The sequence below is a fragment of the Ranitomeya imitator genome, chromosome 5, assembly GCF_032444005.1.
Source record: "Ranitomeya imitator isolate aRanImi1 chromosome 5, aRanImi1.pri, whole genome shotgun sequence".
NCBI lineage: Eukaryota > Metazoa > Chordata > Amphibia > Anura > Dendrobatidae > Ranitomeya > Ranitomeya imitator.
Genome location: NC_091286.1, coordinates 330,535,651 through 330,551,117, shown reverse-complemented (window position 1 = coordinate 330,551,117; position 15,467 = coordinate 330,535,651). Strand labels below are relative to the sequence as shown.

General features: G+C 40.8%; 1 protein-coding gene across 2 annotated transcripts in view; it reads right to left on the bottom strand.

Annotated features, from left to right (window-relative positions):
- BACH2 (BTB domain and CNC homolog 2) overlaps nucleotides 1-15,199 on the bottom strand; it is a 433,614-nt gene extending 418,415 nt beyond the window's left edge. Inside the window, exon 1 of one of the 2 annotated variants that reach the window (XM_069726358.1) lies at nucleotides 14,869-15,199. The gene's annotated coding sequence lies outside the window, so the exon portion shown is untranslated. The remainder of the gene's footprint in view (nucleotides 1-14,868) is intronic. The other variant, XM_069726357.1, reaches the window with a different exon arrangement.
- Nucleotides 15,200-15,467: the final 268 nt, after the last annotated feature.

The following is a 15,467-nucleotide window of genomic DNA, read 5'->3' as shown; positions in this document are numbered from 1 at the left end:
GAAGAGTCATCTTTAAACGATGACATTGCACTGGGCTGGCTAATCAAAAGAGAAGTTGCATATTCCATCAAGAAAGAATTAGTTCCCATGGCTCCCATCCAGTGACCAGGGATTACTGTTCTGGCTGATGGTGCTTGTTGATTTACACAAATTACACTTTGAAAGTTTGACAATTTTAAAAACATTGATAAACTTATGACATTGTTTATAGGCAGAACAATTTATCAAGTGCCTTTGAGGGGCTTATATAAACCTGCTCCCCACAAATCATTCCATTTATAAAAGGATCCTTAGACTATGTTCCCATGATGATCTTTTGATGAGTTTTGATGCTGCATATTTTTGCTGTGTCAAAAACACAGCGTCTTAGGCTATGTACACACGTTGCGGATTAGGGTTAGGAATTTCTGGTGCGGATTCTGCCTCTCCTGGCAGAAAACGCACCTGCGGATTTGTCGCGTTTTTTGTGCGTTTCCGCAGCGTTTTTTGTGCGTTTTTGCTGCGGTTTTCTTGCGGATTTGCTGCGGTTTTCACCCCTGCGCTTTTCTATAATGGAATGGGTACAAAAACGCTGCAGATTCACAAAAAAGAAGTGACATGCTACTTCTTTTAAACCGCAGCGTTTTCGCAGCGGATTTTCCGCAAAGTGTGCACAGCATTTTTTTTTCTCATTGATTTACATTGTACTGTAAATCAATTGTGGATCTGCAGCATTTCTGCACCTCAAATAACGCTGTGGATCCGCAGAGAATCCGCAAAATGTGCACATACCCTTACAGTTCTAGCAAGCTAGATGGGATTTACAGAAGTCTCAAGCCAAAACACTGCTTCATTTTAACATAGGATAATCTGACCTGCGCTACGTGTTTCAAATCAGCAACATGTCAATTTCTCTTGCGGGTACACTGAGTATTCTATGCAGATTTTCCCCATAGACTTGCATTAGATGTATAAAATCCACAGGTAAAAACGCATGAGTTTTCAGTGCGTTTCTGCATCAAAAACACATGTGATCTGCACCCAAGTTCATCAATAAAGTTTTGTCAAAGCCAAATACCAGGAAGTATCAAAAACAAAGTACCGTATATACTCGAGTATAAGCCGAAATTTTCAGCCCAAATTTTTGGGCTGAAAGTGCCCCTCTCGGCTTATACTCGAGTCACGGTCGGCGGTGGGGTCGGCGGGTGAGGGGGAGAGGGCGCTGAGGAATACTTACCTGCTTCCGGGGCTCCTGGCGCTGTCCCTGCAGTCCCACGGTCTTCGGGTGCCGCAGCTCTTCCCCTGTTCAGCGGTCACGTAGGACCGCTCATTAGAGAAATGAATATGGACTCCACTCCCATAAGTTTTCCCAGTTTTTTGTGGCAAAATTAGGGGGGGTCGGCTTATACTCGGGTCGGCTGTTACTCGAGTATATACGGTAGCTTTATTTAAAAGCATGACACACAGAACAGAAAACAAAAAATGCAGCATCAAAATCACGATAAAAACCCATGTTAATAAACACACACAAAAACGCAATGAAAAAACACAAACAACCAAATTGAAATAATAGGTGCAGAAGTTTTTCAACATTAAAACCTCATCAAAAGCCTTATAGTATTCAAAATGTTATTTAGTAAGTCTGCTTCAGGTACTTCACAGGATCTAAAGCAAAGTGAAATAAATACATTAAAAATTACATTTATTTCCATTAAAAAGGAGCGTCAGCCTCAAATTTTTGATTTTCAAAAGTTGAAATTGAAGAAATTATGTAGAAATGCATGGATGTTTTTTTCTCCAGCGCATGAAACACCCTGTACATGGCCGAATACTACTGTTTGGGCACAAAGCACAGCTCAGAAAGTAACGAGCACCATTTGGAGGGCAAATTTTATTGGAATGGTTTCCTGTCTCTGTATTGCATTTACAGACCCCTGGAAGTAATAGTACACAGGAAACCCTCCCCAGACTCATCCCATTTTTTTGGAAACTCTACCGCTCAATGCATTTATCATGGGTGTAGTGACTATTTTGACCCAAGGGTGTCTTCAAAAATATTAATGTGCAGCTAACTGGAAAAAATAGAAAAATCTGTATTTTTTCACAATTCAGGTTTTTTTTTGTTTTTTTTTTTTTGGGGGGGGGAGTTGACTGTGTGGTATAAGTGATATATTACAGTAACTTCATTTTTGCATTAAAAATACATTGTAAAAAAAACATAACCTATTATATTTCTGTTGACAGAGCTGGATGAGAGTTTATTTTTTGATGGACAAGTTGTAGTTTTTAGTGAAACCATTTTGGAATATGTGTGAATTTTTGAAGGCTTTTTATTCCATCTTTTATGAGAATGTGACATAAAAATAGTAATTCTAGTACAGTTTATTATTTGTATGTTCACTGGGTTGGATAAATAGCATGCTAATTTTATAGTCTGGATCACTAGAGACTTGATACCAAATGCAATAGTTCATTTGTATGATATAATTTTTTTTATAATAAAAATCGAAATTAAAATAAAAAATATATATTGCTATGTTGTCAACTTAAAAATTTTCCATACTTTTTAATTAACTGCTATGTTGGATATTTTTTCCCCAAGACAAACTGTAGTATTCATTGCTACATTTTAGGATGTATGAAACTTTGATAGTTTCATATGTATATTTTTTTTCTTAAATGATCATAAAGATGCAATTCTGGCTATGTTTATTCTTTCTTTGATTTTTGCTTTTTTTATGGTGTACGGGGTGGGATAAATGACATGCTTATATAATAGTTTTGGACATGGACATGCCAAATATGTATAATTTATTTACACTTTCTCAAAATAAAATCTAATTAAAAAAAAGTAAAAATGCGTATCACTATAAGAGCCAGAACTTGATTATTTTTTCCACTGACTGTGCTATATGATGAACTGTAGTTTTAATTGGTATCATTTTGGGGCTTGTGACATTTTCACTGCACTTTATTCAACTTGTTAAAACATGAGAAATCAAAGCATTTTCTTTTTAAGAACAGCAAAATGACAAGCTACGGTAGTTTTATAGTTCAGTTTGCACAATTCTAAATGGGTATTTTCTTTCAATAAAGTGGTAGACCTTTCACTTTTTTATACATGTATGTCTTTTTTTTAAACGCTGTAAATACAACAGTTCTTCTGAATCTGCTTTGTCCCTCCGTCTCTCCATTGCAGAGATATGGCCTTCTCCTCCCAGTGTGGGAATCTAATTTTTTTTTTTAAGATAAATGGGCGTAATCCTCAAATCCTCACTGGAATACTAATCTAGTCTTGTTAGCTATGGGAGGTGTGATCATCAACTCTTCTCTGTGGCCATCTTCATGAGGATAACCTTCTTGGATAACAGGACTATATTTACAAGGAAGAGAAGACCATATTTCAGGACCGGACAAATGCAGAAACAAAAAACCAATAAAAAATGACATATTCAGGGAAAATGATAAGTCCTCTTTAGACTTAAAGCTCACTATTTTAATTTGTTTGCATAAGTTTTTGTTTCTGATATTTTGTAAAACAAAAATCTGTTTAAAATGGGAACAAATGCTATTGTGAACCTAACCTAACAGTTATGACTAGATATAAGAAAATATACTCGTTACTCGAGATTTCCCGAGCACGCTTAGGTGTCCTCCCGAGTATTTTTTAGTGCTCTGAGATTTAGTTTTCATCGCCTCAGCTGAATGATTTACAGCTATTAGCCAGCATAAGTACATGTGGGGGTTGCCTGATTGCTAGGGAATCCCCACAGGTAATCAAGCAGGCTAGTAGCTGTAAATCATCCAGCTGCGGCAAAAAAAACAATCTCCGAGCACTAAAAAATACTCGGATTACACCCAAGCGTGCTCGGGAAATCTCGAGTAACGAGTTTATTCGCTCATCACTAGTTATGATATCTATATATATATATAACGTCTAAGGGGCACTTCCGTCTGTTTGTCTGTCTGTCACGGAAATCCCAAGTCGCTGATTGGTCGCGGGCCAGCCGGCTGTGACCAATCAGCGACGCGCACAGTCCGGCCGTGAAAAGGCCGCTCCCTACTCCCCTGCAGTCAGTGCCCCCTCCATACTCCCCCCAGTCAGCGCCCACCGCCCACATAGCATTTTAGCAGTCCGTTAAACCGACTGCGTTACACCGCGGCATAACGCGGTGTAACGCAGTCTGTTAACGCTGCTAATAACACTGTGTGACGAACTTTTTACTATTGATGTTGCCTATGCAGCATCAATAGTAAAAAGATATGTTAAAAATAATTTTAAAAAAAAACGGTGCTATTCTCACCTTCTGCCGTCCACCGATGGACCCGAGCGGCGAGGCTGCCGCCAGCTTCCGTTCCCAGTGATGCATTGCGAAATTACTCAGATGACTTAGTGGTCTCACGAGACCGCTAAGTCATCCGTGTAAGTTCGCAATGCATCACTGGGAACGGAAGCTGGCGGCAGCCTCGCACGCATCGGGACAACTTCAGTGGACGCCGGAGGGTGAGTATATAACTATTTTTTATTTTAAGTATTTGTTTTAACAGAGATATGGTGCCCACAATGCTGTATACTACGTAGGCTGTGTTATATACTGCGTGACTGATATATACTATGTGGGCAGTGTTATATACTGCGTAGGCTGTGTTATATACTACGTGGCTGCTATATACAACATGGCTGCTATATACTACGTGGCTGCTATGTACCACGTGGCTGTGCTATATACCATGTGGCTGTTACATACTATGCGGCTGCTACATACTACATGGCTGTGCTATGTACTGCGTGGCTGTGCTATATACTGCGTGGCTGTGCTATATACTGCGTGGCTGTGCTATATACTGCGTGGCTGTGCTATATACTGCGTGGCTGTGCTATATACTACGTGGCTGTGCTATATACTACGTGGCTGTGCTATATACTACGTGGCTCTGCTATATACTACGTGGCTCTGCTATATACTACGTGGCTCTGCTATATACTATGTGGCTGTCTGGTTTATAGTACGTGGGCTGTGTTATATACTATGTGGCTGTGCTATATACTACGTGGCTCTGCTATATACTACATGGCTGTCTGTGGTTTATAGTACGTGGGCTGTGTTATATACTATGTGGCTGTGCTATATACTACGTGGCTGTGCTATATACTACGTGGCTTTTATATACTACATGGCTGCCATATACTACGTGGCTGTGCTATATACTACGTGGCTTTTATATACTACGTGGCTGTGCTATATACTACGTGGCTGCCATATACTACGTGGCTGTGCTATATACTACGTGGCTGTGCTATATACTACAGGCTGTGTTATATACTACGTGGCTGTGCTATATACTACATGGTTGTGCTATATACTACATACTACGTGGCTGTGCTATATACTACGTGGCTGTACTATATCCTGCACCCCGAACCCCCGACATCCTGCGACCAATCAGCGACAAACGCAGTCCAGCCGCGAATTGACGCGGGATTTAAACCACGCTTCGCTGATTGGTTGCGCACGGCCGTCCGCGACAAATCAGCGATATTGGCGGGGTATTTAAACACCGATTCAGTCATTGGTCGTGCCCGGCCGACCGCGACCAATCAGCGATATTGGCGTGGGATTTAAACATCGCTTCAGTGATTGGTAGCTCACGGCCGGCTGCGACCAATCAGCGATATTGGCGCAGTGTTTAAACACCGCTTCGGCCATTGGTCGTGCCCGGCCGGCCGCGATAAATCAGTGCCAGGTACAGTCCGGCCGCGAATTGGCACCAGATTTGAACCATGCTTAGCTGATCGGTCAGCCGGGCGCGACCAATCAGCGATATTGGCGCGGAATTTAAACCCCACTCACAGCGCGACGTAGATACATACATACATATTCTAGAATACCCGATGCGTTAGAATCGGGCCACCATCTAGTGGATCATAATGATGTAATGCTAACTCCCCAGCAATATTATAGCTGCAGCTCAATTCTATCTATATAATTTGGACCCTTGCATTATGGACAGCTATGTAATGCATCCCCAGTCTGACCATTAATCCAGAACTTGCTCTTCTGTGCGGGCAGGAAGTCAGTTTCTTCTGAATTGAGGACTTCCTATGAACTACAGCATTACATCAGCATCTATTAAATCCATACTGATAGCTCAATCAAAGCTCCTCCTTTCTTGTTCCTTTCATACGGCTCTATATAAGAGATGTATAAAGAATATAATTTCTATTGAAGTGAGCAGGAGTACAGTTATATACTGTACAGTTATATACTGTACTAAGTAAATCCCTATATTGACAAACTGCAGAGATAGAACCCCCTTTCATCTCCACTCCGATTTATACTGCCTGAGTATATTATCTATGTGGGTAGAATTCCTTAAGTATCCAATGATATACACTTTCACACTGATCTCTCTGCCTACTGCTTGTAAAGTACAAGGTAGAAGCCTATCACAAGCAGGAGGCAGTATAAACATTATTCATTGCACTGATACTAGTGTGAGATACTGGAGAGCACTTGCTAGATATGGGACAGAGGAGAGAAAATGCAGTGGTGGCTAGATGCATTTATGTGAATGGCTTGTTTAATAAAGGTTAAAAATCAAAGACAAGGAATTAAGATGGAAGTTGCCACATACATAATACATTAAAGAGGTTTACACAAGGCATACAAAATAATTTCTACATTCTCCATTATTATTGTCTGTGTGCGCTATATAGGCAAGAAAAAAAAAATGTTGCCAATGCTTTTTTAATTTTGTAGCAATTTTGAGCGTCAGAAGTCTTTGGGGGGTTTATTTAAAAGATTTAAACACGCCATGAAGTTTTTATTTGCGTGGAATAATTACAGTTGTTTTTTATTTTTAAACAAATGAATGAGGTGAGCAAAAATACGGTAGATAGAATCTGGGCCAAGGAGGCTAGATCTAATTTTACAGAATAAGGTCTTGGTGATCATCCCTTTTTTAAAATTTAGTACAAATTTCAGTAGTGAAAGTCAAATATGTGAAATTAAGCACATATAAAATAAAATTAACTTATCTGAATCTCTAATTCTGTAACAATTTTGGTGCAAAAACACGGGATTTTGTTTTAATGTGAAGATGAAAAAAAGATTATTTCATACACGAGACATTCTGCTGGTGATGTTCCTTTTACTCAATGCTATACACAAGGAAAAAACACAGCAAATTCGATTAGCTGTTGATTCAAAAAGTCAAAGCCTTGGATTCAGTCTGCAGTGAATGAATAACAGGCAAAGCATGTGAAATAGATCAATGCTCTACTCAATGGAGTCTAAAAATACGGACCGGCAATAAAACTCTCATGACTTCGTTGTGCAGAATAAGGATCCAAATATGTGCTTCTAAACTGTATTGCCTTCTATGGGGAGAATACATATTGAAAATCTATAATGTTGTACCCTAGTGCCTTTTTTTTGAAAATACAAATATGTAATATAAAGCTATAGTATCTTCACAAAAGCCAAAACAGTCTCAAATACAGAATATGGTTTTTTAGAGTAGACTGACTAAAACGTCCATCGTAAAATCTATATATTTAGATTTATTTGACTTCTATAGGGGGCGTATAAATCTTTTTTCTCTTTTTGTTGGCTGTGAAAACTGAATTATTTGGCATCTGAATACCTCTACTTAAAGGGGTTTCCGCTACTGGACAACCCAATATAAATATCCCAAATATATTGCATAAAATAAAAAAAAAATGGCGTTCCTCAGATCTGACTTCTATATTTCTCGGTGATCTCATAACAAAAGATCACGTGAGCACTGCAGCCTATCAGTGGTCTGTAACTTTGTGCAGCCTTCGCAATTCTTCCAAAAAAGTGGAAGAAAAATATTTCCTCCGATTGTTGACAAACCCTTTAATACCAAACGTTCTTAAAATAAACAAAATAATAGTACTTTTTTTCTAGCTTTCAACCCCCTTCGTACAAGATAATTTTCAGTATGTTATGTGTATAAAAGGGAACATTATTAAAATATTTCCGATAAACAAGCAGAAAATGTTCCTTACTTTGTTACAAACACATAAAAGCAGACAAATAGCCGTTCATCACTCAGAATCTATCAGCTCACGTGTGAAGACAGGAAAGAAGAAATGAAGCAGTTTAAGGTCAGCTGGTGATGGCGGCGGAGGTGTCCTCAGCATTAGGCGCTACCCTTAGTTTCTATATACAAACACTACAATAAGCAGTTTGCTGGGGATGATCCACTTCTGCATGACTGTACAGATTCTTTCCAGGTCATTCACCCTGATTTCCTGAAAAACCACCGCAAACTTTAACAACTAAGGACAGGCTCTTTCCTACCTCCTAGGCATGTGTCCCCAGACTCTGCTACAATTAAACAATTACTTGCATAGGGAAATCACAAGAAGCGACGTGTAACATTAAAAATGGTATCATTCAATAAGAAGTAGGACTCCGTTTACTAATTGGTGCAAAAATAAGTACTAATGACTATATGAGGGTTTCAAAGATGGAACGTCTGAACTGAAAAGTCAACATTTTCTAAAGCTGCCTAATATAAAACACGGTTAGAGAGCAAGTACAGCATAAATCCACACATCTAATAACATGATCAAGAAAATAAAATCAGAAAGTGGAACCGAAGTACTGGAGGAGTCTTATTTACATCTCAGGGAGGGGAAGGGCTGTGGAAGAAATCCCAGAAAAATAGCATGATGCATGCAACAGAGAGGAGAACAATACTCTCTTTGTTACAATGAAAATGATGCAATTGTTCTGTACTCCATGCTGGAAGGAGCCAAGTGCAATCAAGGTAAAGTCTGGCCAGTGTAGTAGTATACAGAGTAAACAGCCACTGCTTTTATTTCTGGCTTTCCTTCCTTAAAGGGGCCTGCCCAAGTGAGATGAGCAGATAACTGACAGTTGCACATTCTTCCATTCACACTGTGGATGATTTAGAGGGCAGCTCAGGGCTGAAGCAGACATGTGAGTCAGCAGCAGCTGCCTGGAGGAAACTGCTGACAAGCCCTATTGTTCTCATAGACACAAACCACTACACACACCTACCTGATAAATAAAAGATGGCTGCATGTAAATTGGACATCAGGAACACCTCCACACTCACAGTTCCTGTTTTCCAACTCAAGGTCAAAATTAACCCCACGTTTGACATGCAGAGAATAACAAATCTATCGCACAATACGCTTATTGTTCCTTCATATTCCGCATTGCTATACATCACAAAAGAAAAAGTAACAATATAGTTACACGATCACATTAATTGTACATTCTATAAAGCAATTATTGTTTAACAAAACAAACATTTGCTTTCAGTAATTGCACACAAATAACACATTACACGTACAGACTATACTGGCAGTGATACATTTGGCACCGTACAACCAACACACAATGAAATCAGTCTTTTCTAGCGTGAGCTACGCGTGAACTGGTATTCTGGAACAATCACAACACTGCTCTGGATTGTTGTCTTTAGTAACCTCAACACGTCAGAATCACAAAACACAGAACTTCCTCTTTCTATTACCATGGGTTTCGGAAAGTGATACTCCGCAAAGCGGAAAAAGCTGCATCTCTGCTAAGTGTGTAAACGGTACTGCAGGGATTGTTTTTAACGAAGACACGATATGACCTGACTCATGACTGAAAGGTTTAGTCTTTGTATTTATATTGTGGGTAGACAAAAAAGATGCTATTTCACTTAATACCATTCGCGATTTCCCACAGTATTCACCACATCACTATGTGCATGAAGCTTTAAGATTATTAATGATCCTCAGGATATTATCTTAGGCTATGTACACACGTTGCGGATTTTGCTGCGGGTCCGCCGCAGCTTTCCATGTCTTTACAGTACAATGTAAACCTATGGAAAATGCAATCCGCAGTGCCCATGCTGCGGAAAAAAATGCGCAGAAATGCTGCAGGTTACATTCCGCAGCATGTCAATTCTTTGTGCGGATTCTGCAGCGGTTTACACCTGCTCCTCAATAGAAATCCACTGGTGTAAAACCACAGGTGGAATCCGCACAAATTCCGCATAAAAACCGAGGTAAATCGGCAGGTAAAACGCAGTGCCTTTTACCTGCAGATTTATGAAATCCGCTGGGGAAAAATCTGCAGCCCTCAAAAATACGTGTGCACATACCCTTAAAGTCCTAGGAGCCATACAGTGAAACAAACTAATTGCATGGAGACATGTAATCAATGCACAAAGACATTAACATTTTTATAGTTTTTAGGAGTTGTTTTATGCAGAAGTATTGTCAGGTTACTAAAAAGATTGGCTCCTGGCTTGTTCTAGTCCAGTAGTGATGAGCCAACGTGATGGGATAAGATGTTTCCGAGCATGTTCCAGTTCCCTCATCTGCATGTCTCGCGGCTGTCCAACAATCGGAACACATGCAGATATTGACTAACAAGCAGGCAATCTCTACCTGTGTTGTGGCTATCGAATAACCGAGAGATATACAGCCACAGGGACTCAAAGACATTATTTGAGCACACGCTCGGATATCACCTTATCCCAGCAGGTTCCCTCATCACTAATCTCTACCACTGCAGATATGTTAAATTGGACCTGTCACCATGAAAATGCAGTCCTATCTGCAGCATCATGTTACAGATTAAAGGGAGTGGAGAAGATTGAGGTGTCATTTTGTGTTTGAATCCTCTGTTCTTTCTGTGGCTTTCAGTCCAGTAGGTGGTCCTATCAGTGATAGCCTCTGGCTGAAGCTCTAGGTCTAGCATCTACCTGTAAATAATGGCATGTAAAATAAGTGAAATGACATCTGTGTACTCTGATAGGATCCTCCTGCATTAGTAAGAGACCTTGCTTCTATGAATAACTAATATCCAGTTGCTAACATCAGCATATATTATTTATTATGCATATAGTTATCTCACTTATAAACTTCAAGGAACAACAGAGCAAACATTCATTTTCATTACATGGATAAACCAAAACAAACAGACCAAATTCACACCTGGGTGTTCTATTTCTTCTGGTAAAAAGGACAGAATCTGCAGAGGTACCTAAAAGGGTCTCGGACGCAAAAGCGAGCAGTCAACAGGCAAAAACAAGTGTAAATTGAGGTAGAAGTCTCAGCTAAAAAGCATAAGGAACATGACAACCAGAAATCTTGCAACGCAACACAAATAGTATCGTGTGAACATGATTCTCCGCAGTCAATGTGTTTGGGAGATCGTATCTCATGTCTTTCTTCTACAAAAATGGTCACAGATCCCAGCATGAGCGAGACGGGAAACAGTCCCTAACATTCTCTTTAGCAATGCTTCCCCTTCTTCGTGCTGGAATCAATACCAGTTTTTGATGAAAGGACATGTTTAAGTGTCTAATGGCATATCTACGTCACTGATCTCTGTAAACATGAGTTACTAAAGGCCCCTTCACATTAAGCGACGCTGCAGCGATACCGACAACGATCCGGATCGCTGTTTGGTCGCTGGAGAGCTGTCACACAGTCGGCTCTCCAGCGACCAACGATGCCGGTAACCAGGGTAAACATCGGGTAACTAAGCGCAGGGCCGCGCTTAGTAACCCGATGTTTACCCTGGTTACCATGCTAAAAGTAAAAAAAACAAACACTAGATACTTACCTACCGCTGTCTGTCCTCCAGCGCTGCGAGTGTGAACGCATACCAAGTGGAAAAACAAAACATTACATTTTAAGGAAGATTCCACTGTCATCGGCGATGCAAATAATACAGAGTATAAGCAACAGTGTGTGCATACATGAGAGAAATCCATTATATATGAGTATTTACAATAAGCTATTAGTCACACAATAAATGAGTAAAGGCCGCACCATATAAAAAATAACAAACACCAAATTAGTTGTTCACTTGTGCAGAACCATGAAAACCCATTAAGTGAGTTAAACATACCTAAAACCTCAACTATTGCACACAATAGATATCACAGTTCCAAAAAAATGCATGAAGAAATGTAGCAAAACCTGTGTTTTGCCGCAGCTTCTTTCCTGCCAACCCAGTGTGAACTTACACTAAGAATTTTAGACGAACACGACTGTAGTGTAATAATTATTTCAAGATGATCTAACATGAAAGCAGATTATAAAAAATGTTCTCTTTTATTTCTAATTAAATGGAAAACAAGGCAAAAAGAGTTTGAGCTAATACAGCCGTGCATTATTTTTCCTATAAAAATTGATTATCGTGAAGTAATTCATAGATGGATGAAAAAAAAAAAATGATGGTAAAAGGTCATATTGCCATGTTTTGTAGAAGGACCTCTAGGATGAAAGGCACTCCAGGTTAAAGCAGTTTGCACATAGAATTTCCTTTCTCTTTGTGATCTCCAGGCTTAGCATGATGACAAGGAAGAAGGAAGACCAATTTAGCTCCAAAGCTTAGTCAGGCTTCTCAGCTGTGACCCGGCAACTATTACTGGGTTGAAGGTCAGCGTTCATTTAGCCAGCAGTTCAGCCCTCAGTATGGTACACATCATGCCCTTACATGAGATCACTTATAGGACTGCTCGGATTTGATGAACTGGGTTAAGTGACTGGTCAAATCTCATGTGAGAGCAATGAATGAGCCAGCACAAAGCCATAGCTGTTACCTTATAACACTTGTCATGTAAATATAATCAGCCTGGTACAAACACACAACTACACAGTAAGCTCACATTCACACAGGCTGCGAGGAACGAAACAAAACAACGCGATGAAAGATTTGGGATAATCTACAATAGAAATAGATCCACTGTATCGTTCGGTGAAAATCGATTCTATTGTTCCTACTTGTATTAATTTCTCAAATAATATTTAACTATTGGAACACAACGTGAGCAGAAATCAAGTACAGGGGTTGTGGGCAGTAACAATAGTCTACATCGTACCATGGCGATACTATGTATACAAAAACAAACTGATCTATGAAAAACTCAGATGCATAGAAAACTATATAAATTTTCTTTTTAGAAAAGATACTAAACGTTAAATTAAATCTGAAGCAAAATGCATCATCGGATTGTAAAAAAAAAATACCAGAATTAATAAATGTAACAATTTTTTACATGCAACAAAACCTATATCGTCAGGAGTGGTTTATAAAGGAAAAATAATCCAAAATGAAGAATTTATAGTCATGCTTTTTCTTTTACGCTGACACCAGTAATACATCACAAACTGCATGGTGTGAATCCAGCCTTATATTGCCATGTCATGGTGGGTGCATTGTGCAAATCAGTATGTACTGAATAAGTGTGGAAAAAAATAAAAATGAAACTGTATTTCACATAGATTTTGAACACAGATTTCGTGTGTTGAAGCTATGCATCTTCTTTACAGACACGATGTAAGACACTTTCTAGGTCATGGCATTAACCTGCAACCTAGGAGGCTTCTTTTTTTATGAATGAAAGTGACGTGTTTTTTTGTTAACTAAACGTAGGAGAAAAGAAAAGTGGAGAATAATCTATATCAGAGCCGAGAAGGCATATTTTGCTGATGAGGTTGTCACTGAGAGATGGATTCAATTTTTCCATCATGAATTCAACAAAAAAAAAAAGGTTTTCCCTATGGCACTGCTGAAAATGAGACTGCGGGCCAGATTTCTCAAAAAACAACTCTAGCGTTCAATAAAAACTGTAAATATTTAGTGCGACATATTGTAAGAAATGTAACGCTGCTCACGACCAATGTATCGTAAAGAGTAGTACCAGCCCCGACCTGCCACACTTGCACTCCTCTTTCTTAAGACTTTGATAAATATGTCTGACAGACGTGACTAACAAGCCGGGCCCCCACCACACCCCTTAAAACGCCCCTTTTGAAGGGCAAAATTCAAAAGTGTATTAGGTGTCGTAATTGCTACAAAAATATCACAGTCATTTCATAAATATGACTCAGGTCCCCTAAGACAGCGCCCAAAACCCTCTTATTTTACAGCCAGAACGCATCAATCACCCAGCCTCACTCTATGACTGACATATAAATAGACAGCGTGAATTTCGATGGCATCTTAGGCGTCCTACGTCCCATTTGTAGGGTACAGTAATGGGATCTGGTGAGGAGCCAGTTCAGCATCAGTGTATACGTGACACATGTATGTAGAGATGCTGCATCAGTGCGCACCGGCATGACGTGTTTATTTGTGGCTGCGGTGCCCGTCACTCTCTGACCGACATCTGTCAAGTCACCGCTTTCTCACGTAGAGGTCTAGCTCGATGTTTCCCAGCTCCCTCCAGGCTTAGGCAACAAACATAAGGTGACCCTGAAAACGCTGAATAATGTACACAGCCAGCGCCAGCAAATACGACACGTAACCCTGTGGAGTGAAATATTAACCCGTGGAGGGAAGACGAACCCAATCGGCAGGCTGCACTTCCAACAGCACAAGACGGCACTAGGGCACACTTCTACGTAAATAGCTGTACTAGAAACCGCGCAATTATGTCTGCATAACGCTTATGAATGGAGGCGAACGCGGAAAAGCTTCCTAGCCCGCTCCTCGGTCACGGGGTGCGTTCTTCAACGTTCTGATGACACTTTACGATAAGTGCCACAGAGACACCGGCGCACATGGGACGCGACAAAAAAAAAAAATCACACCGTTTTACGGCGCAAATTCATTTTTTCGGGACCCAACTTTTGCAGAAACAATGCCGCCCCCCCCTGTTCTGGCAAAACCTGTTGTTTTCGACAGCGTCAGCCTGGATGAGCGGCTTTGGCCATGTGGGGGTTAACGGCAACACAAGAGGCCTCCAAATGTGACAGCTGTTTCCCCCTCCAAGCACAACAACAAGAGCCATGCTGGAGTCCAGCACACAGTACACCATGACAGCAACTTTCCCTCCGTCCATGGCCTTTGTTGTGACCCTGGCCACACTCACCTTGCTGGCACTTTCACTTCCTCCTGTTGTCCTTGCTGTTCCCAGGCTCACCCCTCAGGGACACATCACATGGCCGTCAGCAGGCTGCTCCTTGTTGTTGTTGTTGTTGTTCCCAGGGCTAGCTTGCCTCAGTCAGGATCCACCCCCGACCGTGGACGTGGGGCTCGTGCAGGAAGGAGTGTGAGTGCAGCCTGTCAGTCCTCGCACACTGGGTGCACCGTCACGGCTGTGTAGTGTGTGTGTGTGTGACCGGCTCTCCCCTCATCCTGCTGCTGCTGGCAGCGTGTGTGAGCGCGGTGTGTTTGTTGCTCTCCGCCTGGCCCTCCTCCTCCTCCCCGGCCGCAGCCTCCTTCTCCCGCGCCTATTGGTGCTGCCGACTCGTTACTGACATCTGCTGCTGTGTCACATAGTGCTCCCCATTGTCACAGGCACACACTGGCCGCATTGTTTATTACAACCATTGATTCATGCTTCCATACAGCCCAGCTGCTGGCTGAATTCCTCCATGGCTGTGCTCCTGGACACAAAACGCATGGGGCTATTCACATAGTCACTACGCCGCTTTTCTGACGTAAGTGCAACAAATGGCGTCATCTCGA